The 16,523-nt window shown below is 42.0% G+C and overlaps 1 protein-coding gene and 1 long non-coding RNA gene across 4 annotated transcripts in view; one reads left to right on the forward strand and one right to left on the reverse strand.

Annotated features, from left to right (window-relative positions):
• LOC127552026 (uncharacterized) overlaps nt 1-3,512 on the forward strand; it is a 28,233-nt gene extending 24,721 nt beyond the window's left edge. The window contains exon 3 of the long non-coding RNA XR_007951223.1: nt 2,986-3,512. This is a non-coding gene — a long non-coding RNA (uncharacterized LOC127552026). The remainder of the gene's footprint in view (nt 1-2,985) is intronic.
• The window catches only part of GRID1 (glutamate ionotropic receptor delta type subunit 1), a 1,107,390-nt gene that overhangs the window by 1,050,944 nt on the left and 39,923 nt on the right, over nt 1-16,523 (reverse strand). The gene's annotated exons all lie outside the window — the stretch shown is intronic.

Here is a 16,523-nt window from a genome sequence, read left to right on the forward strand (position 1 = left end):
GTGTTTTCCTTGATACAGAAAATTCCCAGAGGATGAAAGTCCCCCTATGCAGGTCAGCATCTTCATTTCAACTGAGAGTCTCCGAAAGCTGCCTAGAACAGTTTTAGATGTGAATTGACTTGCCCCGGATCCCAACTCAGGTCTTCCAGCCAGCTCTTTATCCATTATGTTACAGTCTTGTAACATATAAAGATACATGGGAACCCAGGTTAATTTGGGTCTGGAATTGGGAAGAAGACTGGACTCCAATGGCCTGAGACCCTGAAAGCCCCTAAGACTGGAGAAATTAATGAGATTAGAGAGCCAACAAAGCTTGGCAGCCCCAGACTCATCACCGGGCTTGATATTTGAACCTGCAGAAGTATCAGGTGGGTGGAATGAGGTTCAGGACAGAGAAGGAGACCAGCAACCTGCTGCCTATTAGGTTTCGGTGAGAGTTCTACTTTCCTGGAGTCCAGTCCAATGGTAATTTTGTCAAAGAGGAGGAATGCTTAGCTTCAGATAGTGAGAGGTTGTCATCTAGAGGCGGTGATGTCTACCATAATGCCGGACACAACAGTCGTGAATAATACTTCTTGGATTGATTGCTTGTTGTTTGTTGTTCAACCTTCCCAAAGATCTATGATATCAAAGGGTGATGTTTCTACTTGGGCATAAATTGGATTTAAGGGAAGCAGAGCTACATAAAGCAATCAGCCTCATCCTTTCCTCCAGAGTCACGGAATCCAATAGTGGAACAAAAGTTAAGAAGACAGGTGATGGCCTCTTGAATTGATTGATTGATTGGAAGGAAATTGGCCACGTAATAGAAAAGAAACTTCATTAGGAACAAAAGCAAGTATCTGCTTGGGATGGAGGAAGAGAGGGAAGGGTGCTGAGTTTCACAAACACAATATACCTTACTCTACTATAATTAAAAAGGAAATATTTTGTCCAGGGACTCCTGAAGGTCTGATTTCAAATCCTGCCTAGGACACAAATGTGCGATCTTGGAATCTGTCTGCCTCAGTTTCCCCATCTGTAAAATAGGAATAATAATAGCACCTCTCTCAGAGGGTTATTGTGAGGATGAAATGAGATATGATTTGTAATGTGCTTCCCAACCCTCAGGACTATACTAATTCTACTTGTTATTATTGTCATAATTTCCCAGAGTAATGCAAATTTCTCTGTGCCTCTCTTTATATCTATAGTGCTTAGCACAATTCCCAATAGAGGCTTGTCCATGAGTTGACTGATTGATCATTTCTTTAGCCTAAGACCCTGAGATTACCTGGGATCTGGCCATCACCATGTTTCATGGATCAAGTTGGTGAATGACTCTGGTAAAGATTCCCCACGTCTAAGATATCAAGTGGACATCATCACATGATCTCTGTGTTCTTAAGAAAGAGGCTCTCAGTAGACAGAGCCAGCCCAACCACCGGCCAAGCCTGGCAGGCCCTTCCTGCCAAGCCCTCGTGCCCCTGGATCTCCTCCAGGGAGAGCCCACATCCAACCAAGTTTCCACTGCAACTGTCTGTCTCCCTCCAGCTTTGCTCAGCCTAAGTTAATAATTTTAAAGTAATTAAATTCAATAAACCGTAACAGATTAAATAAGAGCTAACGGAGGCAGATGAGTCGCTGGCAGTCTCCTCTCGCGTGTCCTTTGCTTGGGGGCCATGAAACAAAGGACACATTGGAGCAGAGAGCTGGAGAGGAGGGCGTCTGGAGGACCAGGACTCGAAGGTGTTTGTCAGGATCAGTGACCAAGATAAACCCCTTGCGTGGCATTAACTGGCCTGCCACCTCATGAGAATTCCAGATGAACGGGGCAACCAGCAGGAGCTGGGCTTCAGATGTGGCTGGGAGAGGACGTTTACCAAATTGTCATGGAAAACTAGCAAGTAGCAGAGGTGGGATTCAAATCCAGCCACACTATCCATGAAACGGGAGCTATAGATGCCTCTGGCCAACATAGGAGTCACGTAGAAAGTCCTGGTGTCCTAAGATGAATCTGCCAACCTGCCAGGCCAGAATTCCAGCCATAACTGCAACTAGGGAAGAAGTATATTAATCAATAAGCATTTATTAAAAGTCTATTGCATGACAGGTCTGTGTGGCCAGAAGCCCATCAGCTATTTCCACAAATGAAGGGGCAGGTATCTGTGCCACAGGGGTTGAGGATTCAAGTTTTTTTAAGTCATTAAGCCCCTCTCAGGAAGATTTTGGGCCCACAGGCTAGGGCCCTGATCACCTGGAGAATGCCAGGGAATAAAACTTAGGCTAGCATAGAAGATAGATAGAAAATGAGAAAAGGAGGTGGGGAAAGAAGAAGACACAAAGGAAAGAGACAGAAAAGGACAGATAGAGACAATAAGAGACAGAAACAGAAAGAGAAAAGAGAAAAGAAAAGAGGGGAGGAGAGAAAGAGGAAAGGAGAGGAGAAAGAGATGGAGGGTGAAAAGAGAGAGATGGAGGAAGAAAGGAAAGAGAGGAAAGGGGAAGAAGGGAAGGAAGGAAGAAGAGAGAGACTGAGAGATGGGGGGAAAGATAGACGGTCAGACAGGTTTGACAAGCCCAGCCTCTGAGGCCCTTCCTATACTGTGTCACGTCAGAAATCTCAGCCAACTTTCCATCCTTCAGAGGCTAACAATCCAGGCTGTGGGTCACCTCTCTTCTGGCTGCTGCTGTCCCTATAGAAAGACTCATTAACACCCATCTGGACTATTGCAATAGTCTCCTAATAGTCATTAACACATTTAGGCTTGCCCCTTCAATCTAAGCTCCATCCAGTGCTGTCATTATTCTACTCTACAGTTGAGGTCATTGCCATCAATAGAAAAAACTGGGGACTTTTGCACTTTCAGGACAGTTCCTACATTCTATGCAGCCAAAAACTGCCTCTTTACAACTTCCAGATGTTGCTTCTTTCTAACTCTAGAACCAAGCAAACCAAATCTAATCTATCTCTTTCCTTCATGATATTCTTTCAAATCCTCATAGGATCATTGACAAGAATCAGAAGGCCATAAGATGATTCTTAGCCATCTCTCCCCTCCCTACAACCCATCTTGGAAGAGCTTCTCTCCTGCTTTTCAGCTTAATCTCAACATCCTAAGTATGGAAGCTTGTCAACATCATTCCTCAGACTTAGCCCCTGGACCTGAAGCCAGTATCCAGCTATGGTCTGGGTCAAACAGCAAGCCTCCCTCCTTCTGGACCCAGTGGTTCTCCTAAGGGGACTTCAAGGAGCCTCGAATCTCATCAGCATCCATGTGGGTAATCCCCTCAGCGGGGAAGATCACAACCCAGTCACGCCTTCTCAGTCCTGCATGTAATTTCAGTCTGCGGCTTTCTTTCAATCTGCCAAATGCACTGGTTCTGTAAATATTTCATGGATAGTGGTGCAGCCCCCAGGCTGTTCATCTGTTATCCCTCACTTACCCTGCATGACCAGTCCTGCCTTCCTTTCTGGTCTAATGTGTCTCTCACGACACCTTCCACCATTTGACCCAGCCAATAAAAATCTATCAGGGAATTATCTTTGCAGTGGTTTGGGTTTTTTTGGAGGGGGGAGGTCACATAGAATCTTGAGTCTTCTGAGATGCTAATGTGCCACAATTTGTACCTGGACAACTTCAGTGGGAGAATGTCCTTGAGCTAAATCACATATTAACTTTCCTAGTTGTCATGCAATACCATAGATCCATCTTGAGCTTGTAGTTCAATAGACCCCCAGATCTTTTTTGCACATCAGCTATTATCTAGCTAAGTCATACCCTTATTGCTTGAAACCATTTTTTCTTAATTGAAATGAAGGACTTTACATTTATTCCTATTAAATTTCATTTTTCTAGATTTGGATGTAGATTTCAACTTTTTGGAATCTAACTCTATTATCCGACACATTGGTTATCCCTCACAACTTCCAGTAAAGTTTAGAAAATATGTCATCTGTTCAACATATATTGGATTATTTGCTTTCTAGGGGGGGGAGTGGGGCAAGGGAAGGAGAAAAATTTAGAACACAAGGTTTTGCAAGGTTGAATGTTGAAATCTATCTTTGCATGTGTTTTGAAAATAAAAAGCTATTATTAAAAAATATCATCAATATTTTCTTTCAAATGATTGACAAAAGTCTGTGGCATTCCACTGTAGCCCTCCTTCCAGGTCGACATCATTCCCATTCTGCCATACCCTTTGGTTATGGTTGATTCAATAGTTTTGAACCAGTAGCCCAACCGTGCACCATTTATGAATTGTTCATTTGTTTCCCCAACCAGAGATTATACTCTTGATGAGGAAAGGGGCCAAGTTGTGTTTTTATATCCTCGAAGTGACAAGTCACAAAGAAGGGCAAGATACAGGAGTTAATCAGTAAGTGTGTGTTGGATGATCACTTGATGTTTTTTCACATCTTAGTTTATCCACCCAAAGATGAAAAAGTGGGAATGGAGTAGAGGATGCCCAGTCAGTCTGCCCTTCCTCTATATGACAGATCTCTGAGCTAGAAAAGTCTGGGTTCAACTGAAGATTGGATAATGCCAGATCCCAGAATCCCTTTTCCCTCATGGCTTCCCATACCATGAAGACTTCCTATCATGTGCAGGGAACATACAACCTAAACAATCATGAAGTAATTAGGAGAACATTCTGCTATCTTCTCCAATAGTCTTACTCCATGTGTCTTCTCCCTCCACCAGCATTTTTCCTTGCCCCTAGAATCTTCAGGCAGATAGAATCCAAAACCTCCAGAGAAGTTCACAGAGGCCAGTCAGTCCTATTCCCTCATTTTACAAAGAGGGAACTGAGGCCCAAGGGGATAAGATCAAACAAACAGGCAGTAAGGAAAAGAGGCAAGATTTGAACCCAGGTACAGAGCCTATGCCAAAGAGTCACACAATGGTGTCTTATTCTCCTTTGAGAGGCAAGGTGAAATTTCATACAGGTGAACTTAATTCAATTCACTAAGTTTGACTATCATTGATTAGGTGCCTACTAGGTACAATATCCTGTAAATATTTTAGGAGTATATTCTTTAGAAATAAGTAGGATAGGGTCCCTGCCCTCAGTCATCTTCCTATAACCCTCAAGATGCTTCTAATCCAGGGGAAATAAATAAAAACAAAAATAATTATAATGTAGAATACCAAAAAGCACATGCGTAACCTCTATTTGAGGGAGGGAGAAAGTTTTATAAGCCTTTTTGGTCAGTCTCTGGAGGGAGATAGAGAGCTCACTGTATGCAGCCAGCCTGCTGCTCCTTGAAACAGAAATCATGTCAACTATGGATCAAAGATCATGGACTTGGAGCTGGAAAGTCAGACAAGCAGGTGACAGGTGCAGTGACTAGAGTGACATGCAGTCAGTTATTTGTAAACATTTTGTAAAGTATTATATGAGTCTTATTATTATCGTTTTTTTATTATTATTAGACCTGAATTCAAATCCTCTTGCAAACACTTGCCAGCTGGACAACCCCATGAGGGCCCAATTGATCTGGCTCCAAATCCCATACTCCTAACATAATGAGGCAAAGGACAGACATGAGGAAGGAATGAAGGAGAAAAGGGGAGTTTTAATAGAGAACCATACAGGGAATAATGCTCAATCCAAGGGAGAACGTGGCTAATGGTATTTTTCAGGTAAGGAACAGTCTTGGGTGGGGGTCTACCTAATGCCCACCCTAACCTGAGATGATATTTCTTTCATTCTAAGCACCCATAAGGCCAGGGTGGGGTCATTTCCAAAGGTTTCTGAGAGATGGCCTCAAGAGCTGAAAGCACTCATGACTCCCCCAAAGTGGTTCTGGGCCATTGGCCCATTCCCCTGACAGATCTCTCAAGGTTCACATTCAACAGCACTTTCAAACCCTATTATTCAGATGGGTTAAGGGGCTCAAAGAGAAGCTCAATTCCCTTACCTCTGCTCTGCACCCAGCCCTTTAAGCATTGGTAAAGTGGTGAGGAGACAGATTTAAATTCCCCAATCTCCAAGTATAAAACTCCATTTCAGGAAGGAACATTAACTAAAAGTCGACCAGGTCCCCTGGGGAATGACTGGCCAGGCTGCATATGAATTAGACATATATTTGCTGCCTAACTATTAATTCTGAATAAAACATGATGAGGGAGGAGCCAGCCCTGGAGCCAGTCAGTGAGCTCCGTTTCCTTGTTCACATCTGAAATCACAGTTTCCTCTTTCAAGTCACTTTTCCAAAAAAATAAGATGGAGTTTGAAAGGCCTCTCCAAGGAGAAGGTTGAGAAAGGAGCTGAGTTACTGTTGTTTTTCTGTTAGGTTTGAGTGGGGGGAAAGCATTCTCCCTCCTAAAAGTCCACCAAGTGGGGAAGAGAGAAGGGAGTGATGTCCAGGATGCAAGAAATCTTGGAAGAGATTAAATTGTGCCCCTCCTAGGGAAAGCCCCATTTCATGCAACTTTCTGATGTGTTAATAAGGAAATGCTATTGCCAACACACACACACACACACACACACACACACACACACACACGGAAGAACTTTGTCCTTCCCACCCCAGAGGGCAAAAAATCAAGAACAGATGCCCAGCCTCAGGGAGCTTATGGGATAGATCCACACCTAAAGACAGACCTCTCCTGGGAGAAAGAACAGCTCCTGGGGAAAGGATCCATCAGAGAATAAATGTAGCTAGTGTGGGCTGCTGCTGTCTAAAATCAGACAGGCAATGTGGTATAAATGTTAATGAAAAGACTGAGAATTAGGGTTCTGAGTTCAAATCCTTATTCTGGGGTACAGAATGGGATTTTAAATTTGTCTTCATTACGAAGAAGAATGCAGGAGAAGGGGAAGAGACAATGGTTTGGTTTTAAGAGAAGAAAATGTCTTCAATGAAAACATTTTAAAATAAGGCAGCTAGAAGGTGCATTAAATAGAGTGGAATCATCAAGTCTCTGAGTTCAAATCCTATCTCAGATATGTGTGAGCTTGTACAAGTCATAATCTGTGACTCGGTATCCCCAACTGTAGAATGGAGCTAATAATAGCAGCTACCTCCTAAAATTATTGTGAGGATCAAAAGAGATAACATTTGTAAAACATTTTGCAAATCATAAAACACTAAGAAGAAAACAGAAGGAAATACAGAAGACTTAGACAGCAGTGTGGATACTACCATATTAAATTTAATAATTTTTTAATATAGAGAGAACAGAAATTCAGAGTTTCCTCTGGAGGTCTCTTTTTCAATTCTTTGTTTAAAGAAACCTTCACATTTTCCAAAGCTGTCGGGGTCAGAACATTTTTTAATGTTTTGTTTTTGATTTGTTAAGGTTTTTTTAAAATACTGCCTCTGGTACTAAGACTAGCTGCGTGACAATAAACCAATCAGTTGCTCTTCCTGGTCTTCGGTTTCTTTGTCTTAAAAATGAGGATTAAAAACACCTGCCACATCACCCTCAATTACTCTATCTTCTTTCTCGACGTGTCACTTAAATGTCAGTTATTTTTACTCCTTCCCCTGAACCCTTGCTCCCCTCTGCTGTAAGAAGCATGTTGCTTTTGCACAGGTGGCAATTCATACATGTGTTTGACACATCTTTTCTTTATTCCCCAGGTGGGTGATAAGTAATAGTGTGGGGCGGTGGGTAGCAGAGCAAGTGTGGAGCAGAAGGACTGAGGATCAGGTCCTGAATCCCACCCTAGATGATCTTGGGAAGTCCCTCTCCCTCATCTGCAAAAAGGAAGCAATGAGGGACAGACAGACTGATGAGAAGAGGATCCAGACCAAGGTTCTGTCACTTATTGGCATTTTAATCCACTCCCCACTCTGGCTCTCAGTTTCCTACTCTGTAAAGCAAAGACATGGGAGTAAAATGACTTCCAAGGTTCCTTCCAGCTCCGAATCCTATGTCCCCTTTTTCTCCCTAGACTGTTGTAGGGAAACAGTTTGATAAACAAGGCTTCCAAAGGACAGGAAATGAATCTGTGATTTTGATGGCATAGGGTACTCCTAGAAAAGGAAAGGCCCTCTACCAATGCAAGTCTGTAGCTTCACTGCAAAAATCTTAGACTTGCCAAGGCTCTTAACTGAATGTTGGCTTCTAAAACTATTTTGTGACTGTACGTGTGTAATCTATATCAGATTGCACTCTGCCTTGGGGAGGGAGGAAGTCGGGCAGGGAGGAAGAAAAAAAATTGGAACTCAAAATCTTAAAAAAAAATGAATGTTGAATACTATCTTTGCATGTAATTTGAAAAATAAAATACCATTGAATTTTTTAAAAATAGATTAATTTTTAAAAACCATTTTGATATTGCAATAACAGTGGTCTTTTTTTTTTGCAATGATACTTGTTTCATTGTATGCATTTAAACACATTCTTCTACAAGTGGTCTGTGGTTCTTTGTTTTTCTTTGTGCTAGAAGAGGACTAAAAAGGCATCACTGTGTTAAAGTCAAATTACCATGTGTCTGTCCAACTGTGGCCGGTCAGACCAATACAAGTTTGGGATGCTCTGCCACAAATCAAGCCCAGATAGTCCATATGAATATTTGAGGTAGAATGATACATTAAAGCATCAAATGTGAACCACACAGGGCAGCTAGGAGGTGCCCTGTCGATAGAGCACCTGCCCTGAAGTTAGGAGGACCTGAGTTCAGATCTATTCTCAGACACTTAACACTTTCTAGCTGTGTGACCTGGGCAAGTCACTTAACCCCAATTGCCTCAGGGAAAAAAAAGTGAACTACACAGGCAAGGAACTGGAAATTTGAGTGGATGTCCATCAGCTGGGGAATGGCTGGATAGGTTATGGTATATGAATGTAATGGAATATAATTGTTCTATAATAATGAGCAGACTGATTTCAGAAAGACTTATATGAACCAATCCTGAGTGAAGTGAGCAAAACCAAGAGAACACTGTAGACAATAACAGCAAAATTATGTGATCAGATGAGATGGAGTTGGCTTTTCTTAGCAATAATGATTCAAGACAATTCCAACAGATCTGGGATTGAAAATGCCGTCCACAGCTAGAGAGGAAACTATGGAGAATGAATGTGGTTTGAAGTATAGTATTTTCACCTTTTTGTTTATTTGTTTGTTTTTTTCTTTCTGGTGACTTTCCCCCCTTTTAGTCTGATTTTTTCTTGAACAATATGACAAATATGGAAATATGTTTAAAAGGCTTGCACATACTTAACCTATATCAGATTGATTGCTGTCTTGGGAAAGGAGAGGGAAGAGAGAAAGGGAGAAAAATTTAGAATGCAAAATTTTACAAAAGTGAACATTGAAAACTATCTTTACATATATTTGGAAAATAAAATACTATTGGGGAAAAAAGTGGACCGCTTCAAAAGTGGTCCATAAGCATCACAAGATTGCTGGCCCATGATACCAAAAATAAAAAAAAAAATAAGAGCTCTGGCTTAGACAGCTAGACTCCTGAAAGGTTAAGTCACTGTCCAACGTCACACAGCCAAGTTGTGATAGAAGTAGACTCTGAGCAAGAGGTCAGCTCTCTATTCACTCTCCCACAAGCCTTTTAAAAATATTTAAAGCCTGGGGCAACTAGGTGGGGCAGTGGATAGTGCCCCAGACCTGAAGTCAGGAGGACCTGAGTTCAAATCTGACCTCAAGACACGTAATATTTCCTAGCTGTGTGACCCTGAACAAGTCACTTAACCCCATTGCCTCAGCAAAAAATAATAACAATAATAATATTCAAAGCTCTACAGAAGCCTAAGTGATGATAGTTAAGCATGTGTGCCTGGATTGATATATGCATTTGGCCATCAGTGGGTGTGCATGCCCCAAATCCAGGGGCTGTGGGAGAGGGCCAGGAGCACGCACCCATCCCACGAGGGGTCTGCTGCTGGGCATCTCGCAGGCCCAATCTGGGAAGCAGCACCCAGCCGTCTCTTGTCTAGGGGCCGGGCGGCTGCAACATTAACATTCCAAACAGCTGGAGTCCAGCTGCCTTTACAGCCTATTTTATTGATCAGTGGCATGTTTCTTCTCATTGGAGACCTGATTTTCCTGTCTTTAATGAATTTAATTTTCTGAGCACTCACTAAGTAGCTTGACACCTTTTTATTACCGAGGGCCAATCTCCAGCTGACTTAATCTTGTATGGTTTTGATCATTAACCACTGCATAGTTTCAAAGAACTTTATGTTCTTGCATCAGGAGGCTCAAAGAGGCTTCCCCAGGCCTCTGCAGAACAGCCTGGGGGCCTGCAGCCCACAGCCTGGCTGAGCTTTTAACACTCCCTGGTCATCAAAAAGGGTCTTAATTTCAAAGAAACTAAACATTCCATGATCAAGGCTTGGAGAGGTCAGGTCCTTTCCCAAAGCACTGAAGGCTCATCAACCTGCCATCGTCCATAACTCTCCCATGCATCCATGCATCTGTGATCTCCTCCTTCCAACGGTGCAGATCTCAATCCAACCACACTTACCCAACCTGTGGGGTTGCTTGTCCGCTCCTACTATGTACCTGCCCAATTTGAACAACCTGGTACATTGGATTCAGAGCTACATACTGGCCGTGTAGTCAAAGTCCTTCACTTCTCGGTGCCCCAGAGTGATGTATCTGCAAAGTATCTCCTACAACTCTTATAAATGGTGGTTGTCTCACATCAATGGAGAGAGGAGGGCAGTTGTAAATGTAGACTAATTTTCCTGAGTTGAAAATTCAGCCTCATAGCCTGTATATGACCCTGAGCAAGTCCTTTTACACTTTCTGCCTCAGTTTCTCCATCTGTTAAATGAGCTGGAGAAATGGCAAACCACTCCAGTACCTCTGCCAAGAAAACCCCAAATGGGATCACTAAGAGTCAGACATGACTGAAAAGCAATCAAATCAATGGAGAGAATTTCTATACTAGAAGCAGTCTACACTCAACCAAAAAGTACTTATTAAGAACTTATTATAAACCAGAAACTGTACTAAGTGCTAGGGAATACAAAGAAAAAGCAAAAGGGCCTGCCTCAAGGAGTTTTTACTCTAATGGAAGACACAATATATAGCTAAAAAGGCCTATTCGAGGTCCATTCAGAAGAAAAGGCATCAGCAAGCAGGTCTTGATTCACAAAAATAAACAAATGAATCAATGGATGGATAGATAAATAAATATATATAATTTTATTATAAATATTATATATATATTGCACAGGAAGGCAATCAAGGAGAGGGAGAGGTCTGGAAATCTCATTGTGATGGAAAGTATTTGACAGAACTAGGATGTTTATTTTATAGAAGACTTAATTGGGCCAGGATCATCATATTTAGGTACATAAAGGCTGTCAAGCAGCACAGGAAGCAGACTGGCTGCCTCTCTCCCCAAAAGCAAAAGTTACATTAAGCTGGATCTTGGTTCAGAGTAAGGAAGTTGGCTAAAAAGATAGTGAGCTTCCCATCCCCGGGAATGCTCAGGAAGAGGTTAACTGCCCACCTGAATGAGGTGCTATGGAAAGGTTGGACCATATTCCTCCCAAGACCCCTCATTCATCTGTCAAATGAGAAGGTATAACTCAGTGACATAAAGGATCCTTCCGGGTCTAAAGCATATGGATAAGGAGAAGAAATTGGTCAAGAGCGTATCAGTCACCTGTGACCTCAGCTTCCTGCTCCCTCCCTCAGAATCAACCCTCCAAGAGCAATCCTCAAGCCTCTTGTTGTCTCCTTCATTAGAAAATGAGCCATGAGGACAGGAACTGGGGCTGCTGCCTTTGTACCCTCAGCACTTGGCACAGTGCCTGGCATATGGGAAGCTCTTAATCAGGTTTCTCGACTGACTAACAACCTGACCAGGTGGACAGTATCCCCACCCCTAAAAACCTATCCTGGCTCTTCTTGTCTTTCCCAGGCTCAGAATCAAAGCTCACAAATAACCTTAACCCCAACCTGAGATTTCCATTCAAGTGGAAGCCCTTGGGAGAGGGAAGGGCCAGAAAGGTCCTCAACCAGACTCACTGGTCATAGGATGTAGAAATGAATCTCATGTAACAAATGAAGAAACTAAGACCCAGTGGATAGAGCAGAGTTCGTGGAACTGGGAAGCCCTGCATCTGAATCCTGCCTCACGCACTGATGACTTGTGTGACTCTGAACAAGACACTTAACCTACCTTGCCTCAGTTTCCTCACCTGTAAAATTGGAGTAATAACAGCATCTACCTAGAAGGCTCAGACAAGTTAACAAAGTACTTTGTACACGTAAAGTGCTATGCAAATTTTAACCATAATTGTTGAGTGATTTTCCCAAAGCCACACAGGTAATAGGTAGCAGAGCTGAACTTCAAATGCGGGTCTTCTGTAGATAAAAGCAACAAAAAGTGTGTGAGATTTGGAATCTGAAGACCTTCTTTCAAATTCTGATACTTTCTACCTCTTTGACCTTAGACAATTATAATTATAGATTAGGCAATTATAATAATTACATGTAATATTATATATAATAACTATAATAATAGCTAACATTTATAGAGAGCTTTAAACTGTTACCCTTTATTTCATGAACCTAGAAGAAAAATGTATTAGTCTTTTGTCTTATAGATGAAGCTGAGAGAGTTACATTTACCCAGAACCATACAGTAAGTAACAAAGGCAAGATTTGAATTCGGATTTTTATGACCCTAAGTCCAAAGCTCTATCATTTCACACTCAGGCCTCTATTTCCTCATCTATAAAATGGGGTAGTTAGACTTGAGTGACTTGCCAGCTCAAGGTCTCTTACCCTCTGACTACAAACATAACATTCTTACTTCTGATGCCTATGGATAACTAGCCAGTGGTTAGGGAATAAATTCAGAGATCTGGTCAACAATTTCTGCTGCCTGTGGCCAACTGGCCAATGGTTTTTGAGTAAACTCAGAAACCTGGTCAGTAATTTGATTCCTGTGACCAAATGACCAATAGTTGCTGAGTAAACTCAGAGATCGGGTCAGCAATTTCTGATGCCTATGGCCAACTGGCCAATGGTTGTTGAGTAAACTCAGCGATCTGGTCAGCAATTTCTGATGCCTGTGACCAAATGACCAATGATTGTTGAGTAAACTTGGAGATCTGGTCAGCAATTTCTGATACTTGTAGCCAACTGGCCAATGGTTGGTGAGTAAACTCAGCAATCTGGTCAGCAATTTCTGATGCTTGTGGCCAATTGGCCAATGGTTGTTGAGTAAACTCGGAGATCTGGTCAGCAATTTTGGCCAACTGGCCAATAGTTAGTGAGTAAACTCGGAGATCTGGTCAGCAATTTCTGATACTTGTGGCCAACGAGCCAATGGTCGGTGAGTAAACTTGGAGATCTGGTCAGCAATTTCTGCTACTTGTGGCCAACTGGCCAATGGTTGGTGAGTAAACTTGGAGATCTGGTCAGCAATTTCTGATACTTGTGGCCAACTGGCCAATGGTTGGTGAGTAAACTCAGAGATCTGGTCAGCAATTTCTGAAGCCTGTAGCCAATTGGCCAATGGTTAGTGAGTAAACTCTGAAATCTAGTCAGCAATTTCTGATGCTACTGCTGATGAAAATGAGATACAAGCCCCCAGATATTCCATCGTCACCATCAAACCTGCATGAGCAAACCAAGCTTCCATGGAAGCCAAGAGAAGACCAGGGAGGTGCCTCATGATTCAGAGACCCAACTGGCATTGGGGGGTAGTGTCTGGACAACTGACAATATATGTCAACAACAGCCGGAGAATGATTAAGAGTTAATGTCATCCTTCGTCTCAACTGAAGCTTATTTCCAATAGTTTAGTAGACGGGAACAGAAAACATGTGTTGCTCTCGGTGTCTCCCAAGCTAATGGTGTGTACAAACGATCAAGCATTGGTTCGTATTCAAAAATGAAAATGGAACCACAACAGCCAACCAAAGTGGGAATGTTTTGTCAGGGAAATATGTTCCCACTGATGCCAATTTTGCAAGTAAAGAATGATAATGTTCTCTTTGCTTGTGAAGGGAAAAAAAAAAAAAAAAAACCAATGTATCCCCAGGCTATTACATAGTCTAAGTTTTTCCAGTCACCTTTCATTCATGAGATAATGGGTCTCCCCCACCCATAAGGAGTGGGTCTTAAAGAGACCCAGACTCTGTAAACAGATAGAAATGAAGAGTATATCTCATCTGGATAATTGGGAAAGATGCAAAAGCATAGAGAAGAGGCCTGGATAAGGAGCTCTGGAATTTCTTTCTCCACAAACTCACTTCAAATCCATTACAGAGATTATTACTGAGATTGGTGTCCTACATAACAACACTTAAGATTAGTCCCACAGATGGGAGATTTTTTATTTTCTAGTGGACACAACAGGAAGAGGTGGTTGCAGCAGAAGGAGCATTGAAGATGGGAAACTGGGTTCAAATCTCAACTCTACTACTTACTAACTGTGTGACCTGGATGGAGGTTCAAATTTTAACCAAGTCACCTCTTTGGAACTCAGTTTCCTCATTTGTAATATGAGGGGCTTGGGCCAGATGTTTTCTAAGGTTCGTTCTAACTCTAAATCTGTGATCTGCCCTGCCATTCTGAATAGCATGACCAAGCTGCCGTTTCTTCTGAACTTCCCAAAAGGCCCTTGAATCTTTCAGAGGATTTTTCTACTTCTTCTTTGGATGAGTTTTCTACTTCTTCTCTCTCCGATCCAATTTTCCCACAACAGCCAAATTATTATCCCTAATACACAGATCTCTGAGTGTTACTCCTCTACTCTAAAAACTTCAGTCACCTATAGGAAAGACGGCCTGGTGTAGTGAAGACAGACCTATATATTTCAGAATGGCCAAACCATTCAGGATCAAGCTTGGGACAGCTAATTATCCTGGATGACTTAGCTGAAATAGCTTGGTGACGTCATTTAGCCCCTCTGAGACTGTTTCTTCAGCTGGGAGAAGAATGTTACATTAGATAGCACACGGAATTCAGAGCCAGCGAAACTGGGTTCAAATCCCTTCTCAGATATTTACTAGCTGCGTGTGAGCCTGGTGAGTTACTTGCCCTCAGTTTCCTCATTTTTAAAATGGGATAGAATAGCACCTACCTCCCAGAGCTGTTGTGAGGATAAAATGAGATCTTTTCACGGGACTTTGCAAATCTGAAAATGCTATATAGCATAGCTTCTTAAACTGTGGTTTGCGACCTCATATGGGGTCTCATAACTGAATGTGGGGATCACAAAATTGTTATTTATGTTGAATAAATGTTTTATTTATATTTTATACCCATATTCCCACAATCACATAAAAATTTCTTGACAAAAAAGAATCACAAGTAGAAAAAGTTTCAGAAGCCCTGCTCTATGATACACTAGTTGTTATCACTACCATTATCTCTGAAATGGTGATAATTTTCCTGTTAAGTGCCCCCATAGGGCTCCTATGAGGAGTGGGCTTTATAAGGCTCTGAGAACCCTCCCACATGGAGATATAGAGCCAATCATCAGAAGTTTGACCTTAGATGGATATATCACTGAATAAGAAGTAAACTCCTCTGTCCTGTCCCTTAGACCTTCTGCATCCTGGCTCCAGCCTAGTATCCTACCTTATTTCACACAGCTTTCTTCTTCCAGCCCAACAAGACCAGCTGTTCAGAAACTCAGTGTGTCACTTCTCACCACCACCCCCCTCCCGTGCCTGAAACCCCTGACTCTTGCTCACTAAAATCCTTCTCCTATTTTAAGAGCCAGGACCACCTCCTTTCTTCCTCTTCGTGTAATTTCCCATAATCCTTTGTCTGGTTTTCTCCTTTTACTTCATCTCCTTATTATATATTGTATCAAAAATGTGTGTGTGTTAATCATCTCTGTTACACTATATAGGCTCCTTGTTACACTGTAGGCTCCTTGAGGGCAGGGCATGGGATCACAAATTTAAGTGGGAAGGGACTCTAGACCTCATGGAATCCAGATGAGAAAATCTCCAGATGAGAAAACTGAGGCAGGCAGAGGTAGAGTGACTTATATAGAGTCACACACCTGGATTCAGATTTTCCTGATTCCAAGCCAGGAACCTACTAGACCATAATCCCTTTGTGTATCACATTTCATCTTTGTATCATCAGTCCTAAGCTTGAGGCTTTCGACATAGCAGGTGTTTTATAAAAGTTGGTGAAATTATGCAAAGCCCAGGTTTACCAAGTGTGACTTCTGAGTCTCTCTAAGACCCTGGGCAGCGAGAGCAGCATGAACAGCTCTTTCAGTTACCGAGCCCTGCCAGAATCCTGTGACTTTGTCCGTAGAAACACAGGGACCCCTCCCATGATCTTCTCTCTGTCCAAGGTCCTTTTGCCTTATTATAGCCTTTCATCCATAGTCTCAACTCTTCTTTCTGACCATAATGACCCTAATGTGTGTATACATATGTGTGTGCATGTATGTACATGTGTATTATGCCCATATTGTATCCACTGTGTAGGTACAAATGCACACATTTTTTAAGGTTTGCAGAGTATTTTTTCAAAGTTTATTTTGATCCTCACCTTTTTAAAAAAATTTTTCTAGTTATATAACTACTCTTTAGAAGATGGCACTTACCAAATATCCTGCCATCATTTGT

This window comes from Antechinus flavipes, chromosome 2 (genome assembly GCF_016432865.1).
Source record: "Antechinus flavipes isolate AdamAnt ecotype Samford, QLD, Australia chromosome 2, AdamAnt_v2, whole genome shotgun sequence".
Taxonomy (NCBI): Eukaryota; Metazoa; Chordata; class Mammalia; order Dasyuromorphia; family Dasyuridae; genus Antechinus; species Antechinus flavipes.